The sequence below is a fragment of the Triticum dicoccoides genome, chromosome 1B (assembly GCF_002162155.2).
Source record: "Triticum dicoccoides isolate Atlit2015 ecotype Zavitan chromosome 1B, WEW_v2.0, whole genome shotgun sequence".
NCBI classification, from domain to species: Eukaryota; Viridiplantae; Streptophyta; class Magnoliopsida; order Poales; family Poaceae; genus Triticum; species Triticum dicoccoides.
In genome coordinates this window covers 66,480,716-66,494,122 of record NC_041381.1, presented here as the reverse complement: position 1 = coordinate 66,494,122, position 13,407 = coordinate 66,480,716, and the positions used below count along the sequence as shown (strand labels likewise).

The following is a 13,407-nucleotide window of genomic DNA, read 5'->3' as shown; positions in this document are numbered from 1 at the left end:
GTGGCGCGTCGGGGTCGAGGAGGCGATGGGCGGTGCTGGCAAACAACGACGGCGAGGCGGACACCAAGCGCCGGGCGTGATGGCGGAGCACGGCGACGATGGGGGGAGCAGGATCGGGCCCCTGGGCGCGGGCGGGCGCCCAGATCGAGCGGGGGATGAGCGGCTCGGGCACCGCGGCAGCGCCAAGGCAGTGGCGTGCGCCTGCGTCGTGGAGGGCGGCGGTGCTAAGGAAGAGCGAGGCGAAGGGAGGTCAGGCGCTCTGGCAGGGACCCCATCCTCCGGAGCGGCGGCAAGGTCGGGCGTGGAGGCAGCTGGCGGCGGGGGAGGGGGGGGGCGCTAGGGGCGCGATCCAGATATGGATCATGGGGGAGTGGGGATTGATACATCTCCAACGTATGTATAATTTTTGATTGCTCCATGCTACTTTATCTACTGTTTTGGACTATATTGGGCTTTATTTTCCACTTTCATATTATTTTTGGGACTAACCTATTAACTGGAGGCCCAGCCCAGAATTGCTGTTTTTTTGCCTATTTCAGTATTTCGAAGAAACAGAATATCAAACGGAGTCCAAACGGAATAAAACCTTCGGGAACGTGATTTTCTCACCGAACGTGATCCAGGAGACTTGGACCCTGCTCCAAGGAACAGTCGTGGAGGTCACGAGGGTGGAGGGCGCCCCCCCTCCCAGGCGCGCCCCCTGCCTCGTGGGCCCCCTGTTACTCCACCGACGTACTCCTTCCTCCTATATATACCTACGTACCTCCGTCAGATCAAATACGGAGCCAAAAACCTAATTCCACCACCGCAACTTTCTGTATCCGCGATATCCCATCTTGGGGCCTATTCTGGAGCTCCGCCGGAGAGGGCATCTACCACGGAGGGCTTCTACATCAACACCATAGCCTCTCCGATGAAGTGTGAGTAGTTTACTTCAGACCTTCGGGTCCATAGCTAGTAGCTAGATGGCTTCTTCTCTCTTTTTGGATCTCAATACAATGTTCTCCCCCTCTCTTGTGGAGATCTATTCGATGTAATCTTCTTTTTTGTGGTGTGTTTGTTGAGACCGATGAATTGTGGGTTTATGATCCAGCTTATCTATAAACAATATTTGATTCTTCTCTGAATTCTTTTATGTATGATTGAGTTATCTTTGCAAGTCTCTTCGAATTATCCGTTTGGTTCAGCCAACTAGATTGGTAGTTCTTGCAATGGGAGAACTGTTTAGCTTTGGGTTCAATCTTGCGGTGTCCTTACCCAGTGACAGAAAGGGTTGCAAGGCACGTATTGTATTGTTGCCATCGAGGATAACAAGATGGGTTTTTTATCATATTGCATGAATTTATCCCTCTACATCATGTCATCTTGCTTAAGGCGTTACTCTGTTTTTAACTTAATACTCTAGATGCATGCTGGATAGCGGTCGATGAGTGGAGTAATAGTAGTAGATGCAGAATCGTTTCGATCTACTTGTTTTGGACGTGATGCCTATATACATGATCATACCTAGATAATCTCGTAATTATTTGCTTTTCTATCAATTGCTCAACAGTAATTTGTTCACCCACCGTAGAATACTTATGCTCTTGAGAGAAGCCACTAGTGAAACCTATGGCCCTCGGGTCTATTCTCATCATATCAATCTCCATTACTTTATTGCTTGCTTTGTTTTTACTTTGTCGTTTACTTTTTACTTTGCATCTCTATATCAAAAATACCAAAAATATTATTTATCATCTCTATCAGATCTCACCCTCGTAAGTGACCGTGAAGGGATTGACAACCCCTAATCGCGTTGGTTGCGAGTAGCTATAGTTTTGTGTAGGTACGAGGGACTCGTGCGTGATCTCCTACTGGATTGATACCTTGGTTCTCAAAAACTGAGGGAAATACTTACGCTACTTTACTGCATCATCCTCTCCTCTTCGGGGAAATCCAACGCAGTGCTCAAGAGGTAGCAAGAAGAATTTCTAGCGCCGTTGCCGGGGAGTTTGCGCAAAAGTCAACCATACTAAGTACCCATCACAATCCCTATCTCTTGCATTACATTATTTGCCTCTCGTTTTCCTCTCCCCCACTTCACCATTGCCGTTTTATTCACCCTCTCTTTCCCAATCTCCTCCTCTCTTTCTCTTTTGCCTTTTTCTCGTTTGTCTTTTTGTTGCTTGTGTGTTGGATAACTTGTTGCCATGGCACAAGATAATACCAAGTTGTGTGATTTCTCGAATACCAATAATAATGATTTCCTTAGTACTCCGATTGCTCCTCTTAATAATGATGAGTCTTGTGAAATCAATACTGCTTTGCTGAATCTTGTTATGAAAGATCAATTCGCCGGCCTTCCAAGTGAAGATGCCGCTACTCATCTAAACGATTTTGTTGATTTGTGTGATATGCAAAATAAGAAAGATACGGATAACAATATTGTCAATCAAAGTAGATGCTTTTATCTCTAAGTATTTTCCTCCTACTAAGATCATCACTCTTAGGAACGATATTATGAATTTTAAACAACTTGATCATGAGCATGTTGCCCAATCTTGGGAAAGAATGAAATTGATGCTTCGCAATTGCCCTACTCATGGTTTAAATTTATGGATGATCATACAAATTTTTTATGCCGGATTAAATTTTGCTTCTAGAAATCTTTTAGATTTGGCCGCGGGAGGTACGTTTATGGAAATTACATTAGGGGATGGTACAAAATTGCTTGACAATATTATGGCTAATTATTCTCAATGGCATACCGAAAGATCTTCTAGTAAAAAAGTGCATGCTATAGAAGAAATCAATGTTTTGAGTGAAAAGATGGATGAACTTATGAATATGTTTGCTACTAAAGATACTTCTCTTGATCCCAATGATATACCTTCATCTACTTTGATTGAGAATAATAATGAATCTATGGATGTGAATTTTGTTGGTAGGAATAGTAGGTAATGGCAGTGGATCTAGGAGACCAGGGTAGTGGCAATGCTCTCCCTTGACTCTTTGGCAAACTGCACACTCATGTAGAAAAGTTTCAATCTCCTGGCCTGGCGCCAATCAAATAGCTTTTTTACCCTTTGATAAGTAGCCACAATGCCTGAATGGCCTCCTATGGGAGAGTTGTGAAGTGAATCAATGATTTGGTGTTTAAGAACAGCATCTGATCCCACATATATTCTTCCTTTATATCTCAAAATGCCAGAATGAAGAGTCTAAGGGGGTGCTGCATTGGCTGATACAGTGAGCTTCTCAAGCAGAGATTTGCAGTGATCATCATTAGTGTAGCTGGTTTCTACAGTTGAAGCCCAAGTAGGAGTAACTGCAGTGACTGCCATCATAAGAGAATCTCTTCTGCTCAAAGCATCTACAACCTTGTTTTCTTTTTTTGTATTCAATCTTGTAATTGAATTCAAGCATTTTTCACATAAGCTTGTGCTGGATGCCCTCAGAGACTTTTTGTTCTGTGATGTATTTAAGGCTCTGTTGATCGGTTTTGATCAACAAAAGAATTGGGAACCAAGAAAGTAGTGGCGCATCTCTTCAAGGATTCACAAATAGCTAAAGCTTCTCCTTATCATAAGTTGACATAGCTGCATTTTTGGGTCCAAGGGTTTTACTGAAATAAGCAATTGGTCTGCCTTGTTGCATGAGGATAGAACCAATACCTTGACCTGATGCATCTGTTTAAAAAGTAAATGGTAGGGTCAAATCAGGCAAAGCCATAACAGGAGCAGTGACCAGACAATTCTTCAATGTTGTGAAGGCCTCAATTTGAGCATCTGACCACTGGAATGATTCTTTTTTAGACAGTCATGAAGTGGCCTAGAATTTATCCCATAATTCTTGAAAAATCTTCTTTTTCTGCAGCCATACCAAGAAAACTCCTCAACTGAGTGATAGTCTTAGGTGCTGGCCATTCTTTGATGGCAACTATTTTGTGGGGGTCTGTAGATAGACCCTATCCTTAGATAACATGCCCTAAATACTCCACTTGAGGGACAGGAAAACTGCATTTGCTAATCTTAGCATATAGTTTTTATGACCTTAGAATGTCCAGGACTAACTTTAGATGCTTGAGATGAGCTTGTTTGGTCTTGCTATATATCAGAATATCATCAAAGAATACCAAAAGGTATTTCCGGAGAAAAAACATGATTCATTAAAGATTGGAAGGTAGCAGGTGCATTAGTGAGTCCAAATGGCATCACTAAGTATTCATAATGACAAAAATATGTCCTAAAATTTTGGAATGTCTTCTCTTCTCATTCTTATCTGGTGATAACCTGATCTCAAATCAAGTTTGGAAAACAGTTGTGCACCATGTAGCTCATCTAATAGATCCTCAATGACAGGAATATTGAATTGATTTTCTGCACTTAACCCAAAAGCAAGTTTGAAAACAAGACCTGCTCCGTGAAGTGATGGAAGTAGTGAAGGTTTAGGCTTCGGATCTATGAAGTTCAGGTTTTGGAGTAGAGGTCAGAGGCTAGTGCGGGTAGCCCTGTCGGAAACTAAAAAGAAGAGGCTAATGCACCTGCCCGACGGTGGGTGGGTTCAGCTCGATCAACTGGGATAGGAGTTTTTCCCTACCTTGCTAAATGGTGTTCAAGCAGTGCGTCCAGAAAGCTGTGATTCATGGGACGGAGCAGGTTCAATAGCTTTGGCTGTGAAAACTCTTGGTCTTGGAGCATCAGTGTCATCAGTTCACCCAAGATCAGCAGGACAAATAACTACTAGGTTTGTGCCAGAAAAGCGTCTTGCGTGACAGGGAAAGAGTGAAAAAAGAAAGAGATTCATCAGCTATGGAATCTGACAGGTATCGGTATTGAACAGAGGGGGCTGTTCACAAAGCATCCCATGGATGGTAATGGTGCTTCCCCAGCTGTTGTTCCTACTCCTTTGGCTGGTGCCAAATCAGGTGACTTTGAAGTTGAAGCTTGCCCGCAAAACGATGTAACCATGCTGGTAGTACTATGATTGCCTTAGAGCGCAGATGTCTCTGTCCCTAGGAACGTGATGCTTAGGTGCGAGGTGAAACACAAGCAGGAGATCGAGAAAAGAAATCATACGGATTGCAATCTACAGATGAAGAATCTGCTTCATTGTTCCCACCATCTATATCAGATGTTTAATAAGAATAGGAATCGAATAAGCTGCTGATTGACCGAGGAAGCATTTGAAAATAAAGGAAGGGTGATGCTTGTTAAACAAAGCTGCATGTGGGGCCGCCACGTATAGCTGTAGTTTCTGCTGTAGCATCGGTTATTTCTGTTATTGCTGTAGTAGCATCGGTTATTGCTCAGGTAACGAATGACCCAATCTATCTATGGCAACCACCCCTACGTTTAGTAGATGGAGATGCGCACCTAGAAAAGATGGATGAAAGAGAACCTGCCCTTCTGACTTCTTCTCTTGTCTGTCCTTTACGCAAAGCGATCTATGGTCTCAACAAGCCCTGATAGCGTCGGTTTTGAAGTTCAGCACAGTGGTTATGTTATCCAGGCAGGGTTTGCTCGGAGTGATCATGATTCGGCCATGTTCGTATCAGTTTATCCTCGAGGACGTGCTATTCTGTTATTGTATGTTGATGATATCAAACTGACTGGTGATTACTCCGTTACCATATCGCTGATCAAATGTCGCCTTCATCAATTATTTGCTATGAAGGCGCTGACGCGCCCTAAGCCTTTTCTTGGCTTGGAGGTCGCACATTCTCCTCGTGGATATTTGGTATCTCAGATCAAATAACATCATGACTTGATCACTCGAGCTCAACTCAATGATGAGAAGACTGTTGACACTCCCTTGGAGCTTTACGTTAAACTCCGTCCGACTGATGGCTCACCATTATCTGATCTGACGCAGTACAGACAATAGGTCGGCAGTTTGGTTTATCTGACAATCTCTTGCCCAGATGGCTTTTCCTAAGAAAGTCAGCCTTTCATGGCTGCCCCCCGGTCAGTTCACTTTGCAGCAGTTCATCGGATTCTTAGATATATTCGAGGTACCTTTTCTCGAGACGTCCTTTTTTCCATCATCATCTTCTTTAGAGGTGCGTGCAACTACTGATGCCGATTGGGCCTTCAGATAGGTGCTCAACTACAGGCTTATCTATTTTATGGGGAGATGAGACACTATCTTGGACGAGATAAAAGCAATAGACAGTTGCTCCTTCCACTACCGAAGCGGAGTACCGTGCCATGGCACACTACTAGATAGATTGTATGGCTCCGTTGGTGACTTTCTGTTCGCGGGTTTCATTTGAAAAACCCCAACGCCATTCATCTTGCGTCAAATCTAGTCTTTCATGCAAGAGTTTCATTTTTGGCCGCTACTACGTTCGTCGAAAACTTCTTGATGGCACCATCATCTCATTACCTTATTTTTTCCCTTCGACTTTGGCTATGACCAATGCCCCACCTAGCTGAATAGGCGTAACAAAGCTACCTAAAAAAGGCAAGGTGCACCTTAGATTGAAATCGACAAATTGCGTTTTGCCAGATGGATTCTTTAGAAAGATTCCCGGATAAAGTTCAGTATAATATTTAGTTAGAATCTAAATAAAGGTGCATACGTGGGCGGGCAGGGGGCCCCACTAATTCTTCATTCAGGGGGGGGCTAGCCTCATGACTTCCCACTGGGAGAGGGGTGCACCTAACCCACCTACTCACTCATCAATTACGATGTTCAGCTGACTTGCACAGAAAGACCCCTATTGTTTAGTAATTTGGCGCCCAATCTTTTGATTAACTGTTGTCAACTAATCTTTTCAATGTTCAATTCTACTCTATGTTAGAACATTTCTATGAATGCTATTTCAATCTAAGTGTTCCTATTCTCTGTCCCGTGCTAGGAAGCATTACTCCTCTTTTCATTCTAAATTCTTCAATAAGACCGATACGATTAATTGGTCTGTGTGTTTCTCTTATTAGTTTTTTGTATCCCCCTGTTCCTCAGATACAATTCGATCCTTCTACGGCCAAATCTCAATTTGTGGAAAGCCTTCGATGGCTTCCTTATGAAAACATCCATTTGTATATGGGTATAGACGGTCTTTCATTATTCTTCGTGATATTGACCACATTTCTGATCCCTATTTGCATTTCAGTGGGTGGGTCTGGTATGAGAAGTTTTGGGAAAGAGTATATTACAGCATTTCTAATTCGTGAATTTCTAATAATCGCCGTATCCTGCATGCTGGATCCTCTACTATTCTATGTTCTTTCCGAAAGTGTGCCAATCCCTATGTTGTGCGGAGCTGAGCATCTTCTATTCGCCGGGATCAAGCTTTTCCTCTGCAGGGGCCTTGTGCAGTAAACCCCCTACGGGCGGTCCCCCATCGTCGTAAAGTACTAAAGGTCCCTGCGAAGCTTTCGGGAAGAGGGGTAGTCTTGTGCGTAAGCATAGCATTTCTGGTCGAACCACCGAACCACACATCTTTTTTTGGTGGGAGGGTACTCCGAGTAGTGGGTACCTCGTAGGACCTCGACCCGCCTACTCAGGTCTTGTATGGATATGCAGGAAGGGGTGCTCCTAGGTGTGTGTAGGGTGTGTGTTTGTTCGCGAGGATGAATTCCTCGTCAAGTCAGGGGGGTGTGGACACACTTGCGCGAATTCGGGTAACGACTACAAGGGATAAAAATAAAGGAAACTGTACCCGACCAAGGATGGACGTAAACTCGTAAGCTACCGAGGGTAGGGATAATCGTCCAGGTCTTATTAAAAAAAAGCCACCCCGCCACTGCAGGCAGGTTAGTTCCTCTGTCGTTGCCGGAGAGTTCTTGGCGAAGAGACCTTAGGATAAGTTGCTAAAACAAACGGAGGGGAGGATCGACCCGTTCAGTAGAATTCCGAAGAAAGACTGTTGGCAGCAGGTGGAGACATTTCTTTGGCCCCCTTCCAAATAAATACGGGCAGGATAGAGCTCGGCAGAGGGTTCGAGAATAGGGTAGGGTTTTTTATGGTCAGGTCCCCTACCACTAGTCCGGCTAGCCTTCTTTCGGGCAGGAAGCAGGCCTAAATGACGGGCGGGCATCTCCCGCTATGCAAGCAGCATTGTTCGCTACCACCCGAGAAGCAAAAGATTCAAGAGTCAAGGCGGAAAAGACAAGCTTAGTGGTCTAATGACAAGGGCCGACGACGGAAGCTCGGGACGGAGCCGTATGATGCGGAAGTCTCACGTACGGTTCCCTGAGAAGGGAGTGGCTACCCACTGGAGCTTCGACCAACTACCACCGGTCAATTACGCGACTCTACCATCATTATAGGGGTATGGGGTTCGAGACAAAGAAAGATCAAGGCAGCATATCAGTTTGTCCTATATACTTTACTTGGATCCGTTTTTATGCTATTAGCTATTCTGTTGATTCTTCTCCAAACAGGAACCACCGATTTACAAATTTTATTAACCACTGAATTTAGTGAGCGGCACCAAATCCTTCTATGGATTGCTTTTTTTTGCCTCTTTTGCCGTCAAAGTGCCTATGGTACCAGTTCATATTTGGTTACCCGAAGCCCATGTAGAGGCACCTACGGCTGGATCCGTCATCTTGGCTGGAATTCTTTTAAAATTGGGAACCTACGGGTTTTTAAGATTTTCCATACCCATGTTTCCCGAGGCGACACTTTGTTTCACTCCTTTCATTTATACTCTAAGCGTGATTGCTATAATATATACTTCCTTGACCACTTTAAGACAGATCGATCTTAAGAAGATCATTGCCTACTCCTCAGTAGCCCATATGAATTTGGTGACTATTGGTATGTTTAGTCGGGCGGCAGCCGTTAGGTCACCTATTTTGAGTTATGGACACACAAGCAAGGCCAAAACATGTGTGCCGGGCGTGCGACCCATCAACCTACTAGCAATAGGGGAGAAAACTTAGCATGTCGCAACAAAAGCATCGATTCGAGGCGTCAGCAAAACACCACCGTCTATTCCTAAAACAAAACCCGTTAGCGCCCCAGGACGGGAGTGGGGGATGGCCCTACGCAGACAACAGCAGCACCGGCTCTACGAAGTCTGAATCGAATCTTTCAGTTGGCTTTCCCGTGAATAAGAATTGTTGGGCGGGGCGAAGCGAGCGCTTCTAGCTGTTTCGCTTGCTTCTTTCTTATTGTGGCGGCTATTATGGCATGGCTAAAATGAACGAAAAGCGAGATGATTCAAATCGATTGATAGATGGCCTGATCTGTTCTGATAGATCGAAAGGTTTTATATCAATAATAAGGGTTGACCTCTTTCTTTCTATTGATGATACAAGATATCTATCTATTCCGGATCCATCAGAAAGAAATCGATATGTATCTTATTTTTTCTACATCGTATGTAGAGCGCCCAAGCGTTTGGCCAGCTCAGTTCTATTATCCATTAGTCCAATGCACTGGCTCATCTCATGGAGGGAAAAAGCAAATGTAGTTAGTTGTCTTGTTGTTGTTCGCCGCCCGACACATTCCCCGACATCGTCCCACACAGAAACAAAGATGAACGCAGTTTCACTCCTTGCTCTTCAGCACATACTCACACGAGGGACTCTTAAATCTCTATTTCAGACCATAATCTTTCGATCCCTTTACCGAAGTGATTGATAGCAGGGCTCCAAAATCATAGGGCTTCTTCTATTTTTAGTGTGAACTCACTTCTATTCTATATCAAGATAGGGGCTTCAGTACTTGGCTGACCGCCCGGTGGAAGACCTGGTTCTACCACACAAGGGCAGCTTTCGTAGTCCAGGATTATTTTCCTCATATGTAATTTCACCTCAATGTGGAAATGCCCGATCTTATTCCAAAATAGAAGGTCTTCATGAAGGTCTGTCTTGTTTCAGGAATATAGGTACCGAAGTTCAATAGCGGTAGGTACCAAGGAGAAGACGAGTCAGGGCCGATTGACAAGACTAGCTAGGCTGACCTTCCAGCCATACTCCATCCAATATCGAATGGAAGTGCTAAAGGTTTCATGTGATGCTGACCTCAATGAACCAGACCTCGAGAATTCGTTCGTCCCTTCGCTCCGAGGATTGGTCGAGTACTTGGCCACATGCATGAGTAGGCCTGTTGCCGGGATGTCCCATTAAAAAGGCAGGTCCCATATTTGAAATACAAAAATAAGATCAGATAGCGCTCAAGAGGTTTTTCTCCATACGAGAAATCCTTCACTCGCAGAGAATTCAAATAGATGTGTTGAAGATCACCAAAGAAAGGAAAATGACTGAATTCGATCCATCTCCTCCCTTTTCTTTAAACCAAGAGCTACTCCTCCCTTTTCTTTTTTTATGTAATTTCAATACGATTTCGTTTGTGTTCATGTTTTCAATTTAGAACCCCACGGAAGTGAATAGAAAAAAGCAAAATACCCCCGTGATATGCCTTTCTTTACCTATTTCTAGATTGATTGATGTTCAATGGAGGGAAACTTGCCATTCCTTCTTTCCTTTGAAATGGTACATTTTTTTGATTATGAACTAATTGTATCCTTTTTTTCCCATCGAGCTTTCTTGCCTAGTGACTAAGTATTTTCACACTTGTTGTGTCTATAAAAGATTTTCTCATAAAACACTAACAGAAGTGTTAGAGGGATTCACTTTCAATAAGAATCCAAAAGCAAGTTCCCTATACTACCTTCTTTCCCTCCTCTGTTTCTGTCTTTAAGAGGCAGTGCATCCGGCAGGAATCGAACCTACTTTTTGACCCATTTTGCCTTTCTAGGTTGGTGGGCGCTTTCACCATTCAGCCATGGATGCTTTAGCGAGTGAACTAGGTTTTTATTTGAGAGCGAACTAGGTTTTTAGTGGTATTCCTTCTCGAGCTTCTATTTCTTCCGTTAAGGGAGATTCGGGAAAAGATGGAATAGGAAGACGTGTTTCCAGAACGAACAAGATACGAGTAGAGAAGGGGAAGTTAGCAAAGTTAGACAAGATTGGAATGGGCATAGGAACATGTATTGATGTACCAGATTGGCTAATGCTCCCAGGTTGATGTGATGTATTCCACCAGTTGACTGGAGACTTTATTATTGGTATATCGATCGGTCCAACACGGATTTAAATAGGAGCCGGTTCGACATGAAGCTTTTGAAAATGCAGTGCACCCAGGTAAATAAGGAAGAAGATGAATACAGAAGTTAAACGAGCATCCCACACCCGAAAGGTACCCTACATAGGCCTTCCCCAAAACCCCCCAGTCACTAACGTAAACAAAGTAGAAAAAGCACCAACTTCTGTACCGGTTCCGGAAGAGCGAAGAAAAAGGGGATGTTTTGTTAATGGGAACAAGGAACTGTTTATAGCTGTCGCGATATAAATAACTATACTCATCCGAGCCGCAGTAACATGTACATATGAAATACGAGAATTTCCACCTTGTTGAAGATCTGGTGGTGCTACCCGAAGACTTAAATGAATAGCCATCTCTGTTAAGAACAACCGAGATCCAATGAGAATTTGCGCGTAGCTTTTTGTCTTTGACATAAAAAAATAAGGTTGTAATAACGAAACTGACATTTTATTTTCCTTGCCTTGCAAGTGGAACAAAAAAGACTATATAGTTATTTTGATTCTATAAACAATCAAAGGGTTTCGCATGCTTTCCATGGAATGACGGAATTCCCCTTGCTTAGTTTTCGCTCCGCTCGTGCGTGGCACTCCTTGCTTGCGGAGCGGCATATCGGAAAAAGAAGGATTGACTTTCTATACGGGCCTGTCCCCTCTTACCCCTAACTAACAATTATGCTGCTCTCGCCTTTTTGTAATCTTATCTTTCAAAAATGCACTACTAATTTTTACGGCCTCCTTAGTCACCCTATCCACTCTCGTCCTATTTTCGGGTTCCCTTTTAGGGGCTGAAGATATTTCGATGATTTCTCCCTCCGTAGGTGGAAAACGCGTGGGTGAGTAGAGTCTGTGCTTTGCTTTTGGGGGAACCGGCAAGAAGCTTCTCGGCCACCCTACTCTGACTTGATTAGCTACTAGTAACTAGGATCGTTCAAACAGTAAGTCAGCAATGCGTACTTCTTTCCTAGTTGAGTGGATCTGCGTAGCAGAGCCCAATCTTCTACCACAAGCTCTGACCTGACTTGTTGTACTTAATTCACCCATGTAAATAGACAACTTGGATAATAAAAGTCATCCCATAAAAGAGAAGTGAGTCCGCATGTCGGCAAATGATTTGGAATTGAAACTGGCTACAGAGGAAACCGAAGCCCTAACTCCCCATTCTCTCTATCTTAGATCGCCATCGAGCCCTGGCTGTAGAGTCATTGGTTTCTAATCGCAATGGATTTATGTTTTCTTTGGCTTTTCCATTCGCTTCGTTCAACCCTGATCTGGATAGATAGCTCGACTTCTATTAGCTGAGAATGGTTTTGTCAAGGAAAGGTTTCGCTATACAACAACAATGAACTCACTTCTGATCAAATTGGATTGGATGAATCGGTAATCTTTCTCTGTCTTGTGAGAGAGAGAGTCACTTGCTGTATTGAGAGCGGGCGGGTGACATGCATTAAGCGAAATCAGTTGTTATGTTTTTGATCTTATTTGCGCAAGAAGACCCTTGACTGAGGAGACGTGTTTGACTTGGATGATGCCGCTATGCTCCTATTCACTTTCAGAGACCGCTCCGAGTTTGCCGGTTTTGCGGCAACCCTTTCACTAAGAACATTTTAGCCATTAACGAAATGCAACTATTCCACAATGCTTCTTTGATTTATGTGTAGAAGCGGTAGTAGTGAAGAAAATGGAGGGAGAAGAAAGAAAGCGATGTGACACGAGAATAGATCACATCCACCAGCCAGCCATGCCATTAGATAGATCCGCTCTAAGTCTTCTGCAGGATGAGATCCGCTTGGTCTTGTGATAGGGGCTTAAGGAGGAAGAAGAGGGGATTTCTGAAAAAAAAGAATGAATCTTCTTATTTATAGGGAACAGGACGAATGTGGCTTTCGTGATAAGGCAAATCCTTCGTTCGGTACAATCAACATATTGAATCTATGCTCGCTCGGCTCGGTGCTGAATGAACTCCTTCATTGATTCCGTGCTGCTCGTAGGGGGACTGTGAAAGCAAGCGTAGGAGATCAAAATGTGAGTCGAGTCCGATGGGTAAAAAGGGCAAGCAGGAAAGGGTTCTGATGTGAATTCTTCTGGTTTGTATATCTATCTTAGCCCTTGCTTGAAAACCTCAAAATTAACTTGCATCTTCCCTTATCACACTACACTTTCTCTTCCTTATTCCATTTCACTGAGCTAAGCAACACTTTTTCACGTATTCACCCGAGATATTATAGAAATTGGTCATATTGATCTGTCGTCTTGTTCTCGATAGGAACTTGCTGCTGTCTTGGTTGGTTTGAGAGCAGGCACTGTCTATATATCCAAAACCGGAGGAGAGTTTGGGTTTGGATCACAGACGATCAGAGATTTTGGA

The 13,407-nt window shown here is 43.7% G+C and overlaps 2 pseudogenes; one reads left to right on the top strand and one right to left on the bottom strand.

Moving 5' to 3' along the window:
- Positions 1-6,777: 6,777 nt before the first annotated feature.
- LOC119301429 lies at positions 6,778-8,873 on the top strand (annotated as a pseudogene).
- A 1,745-nt stretch (positions 8,874-10,618) lies between these two features.
- Positions 10,619-11,489, bottom strand: LOC119301419 (annotated as a pseudogene).
- Positions 11,490-13,407: the final 1,918 nt, after the last annotated feature.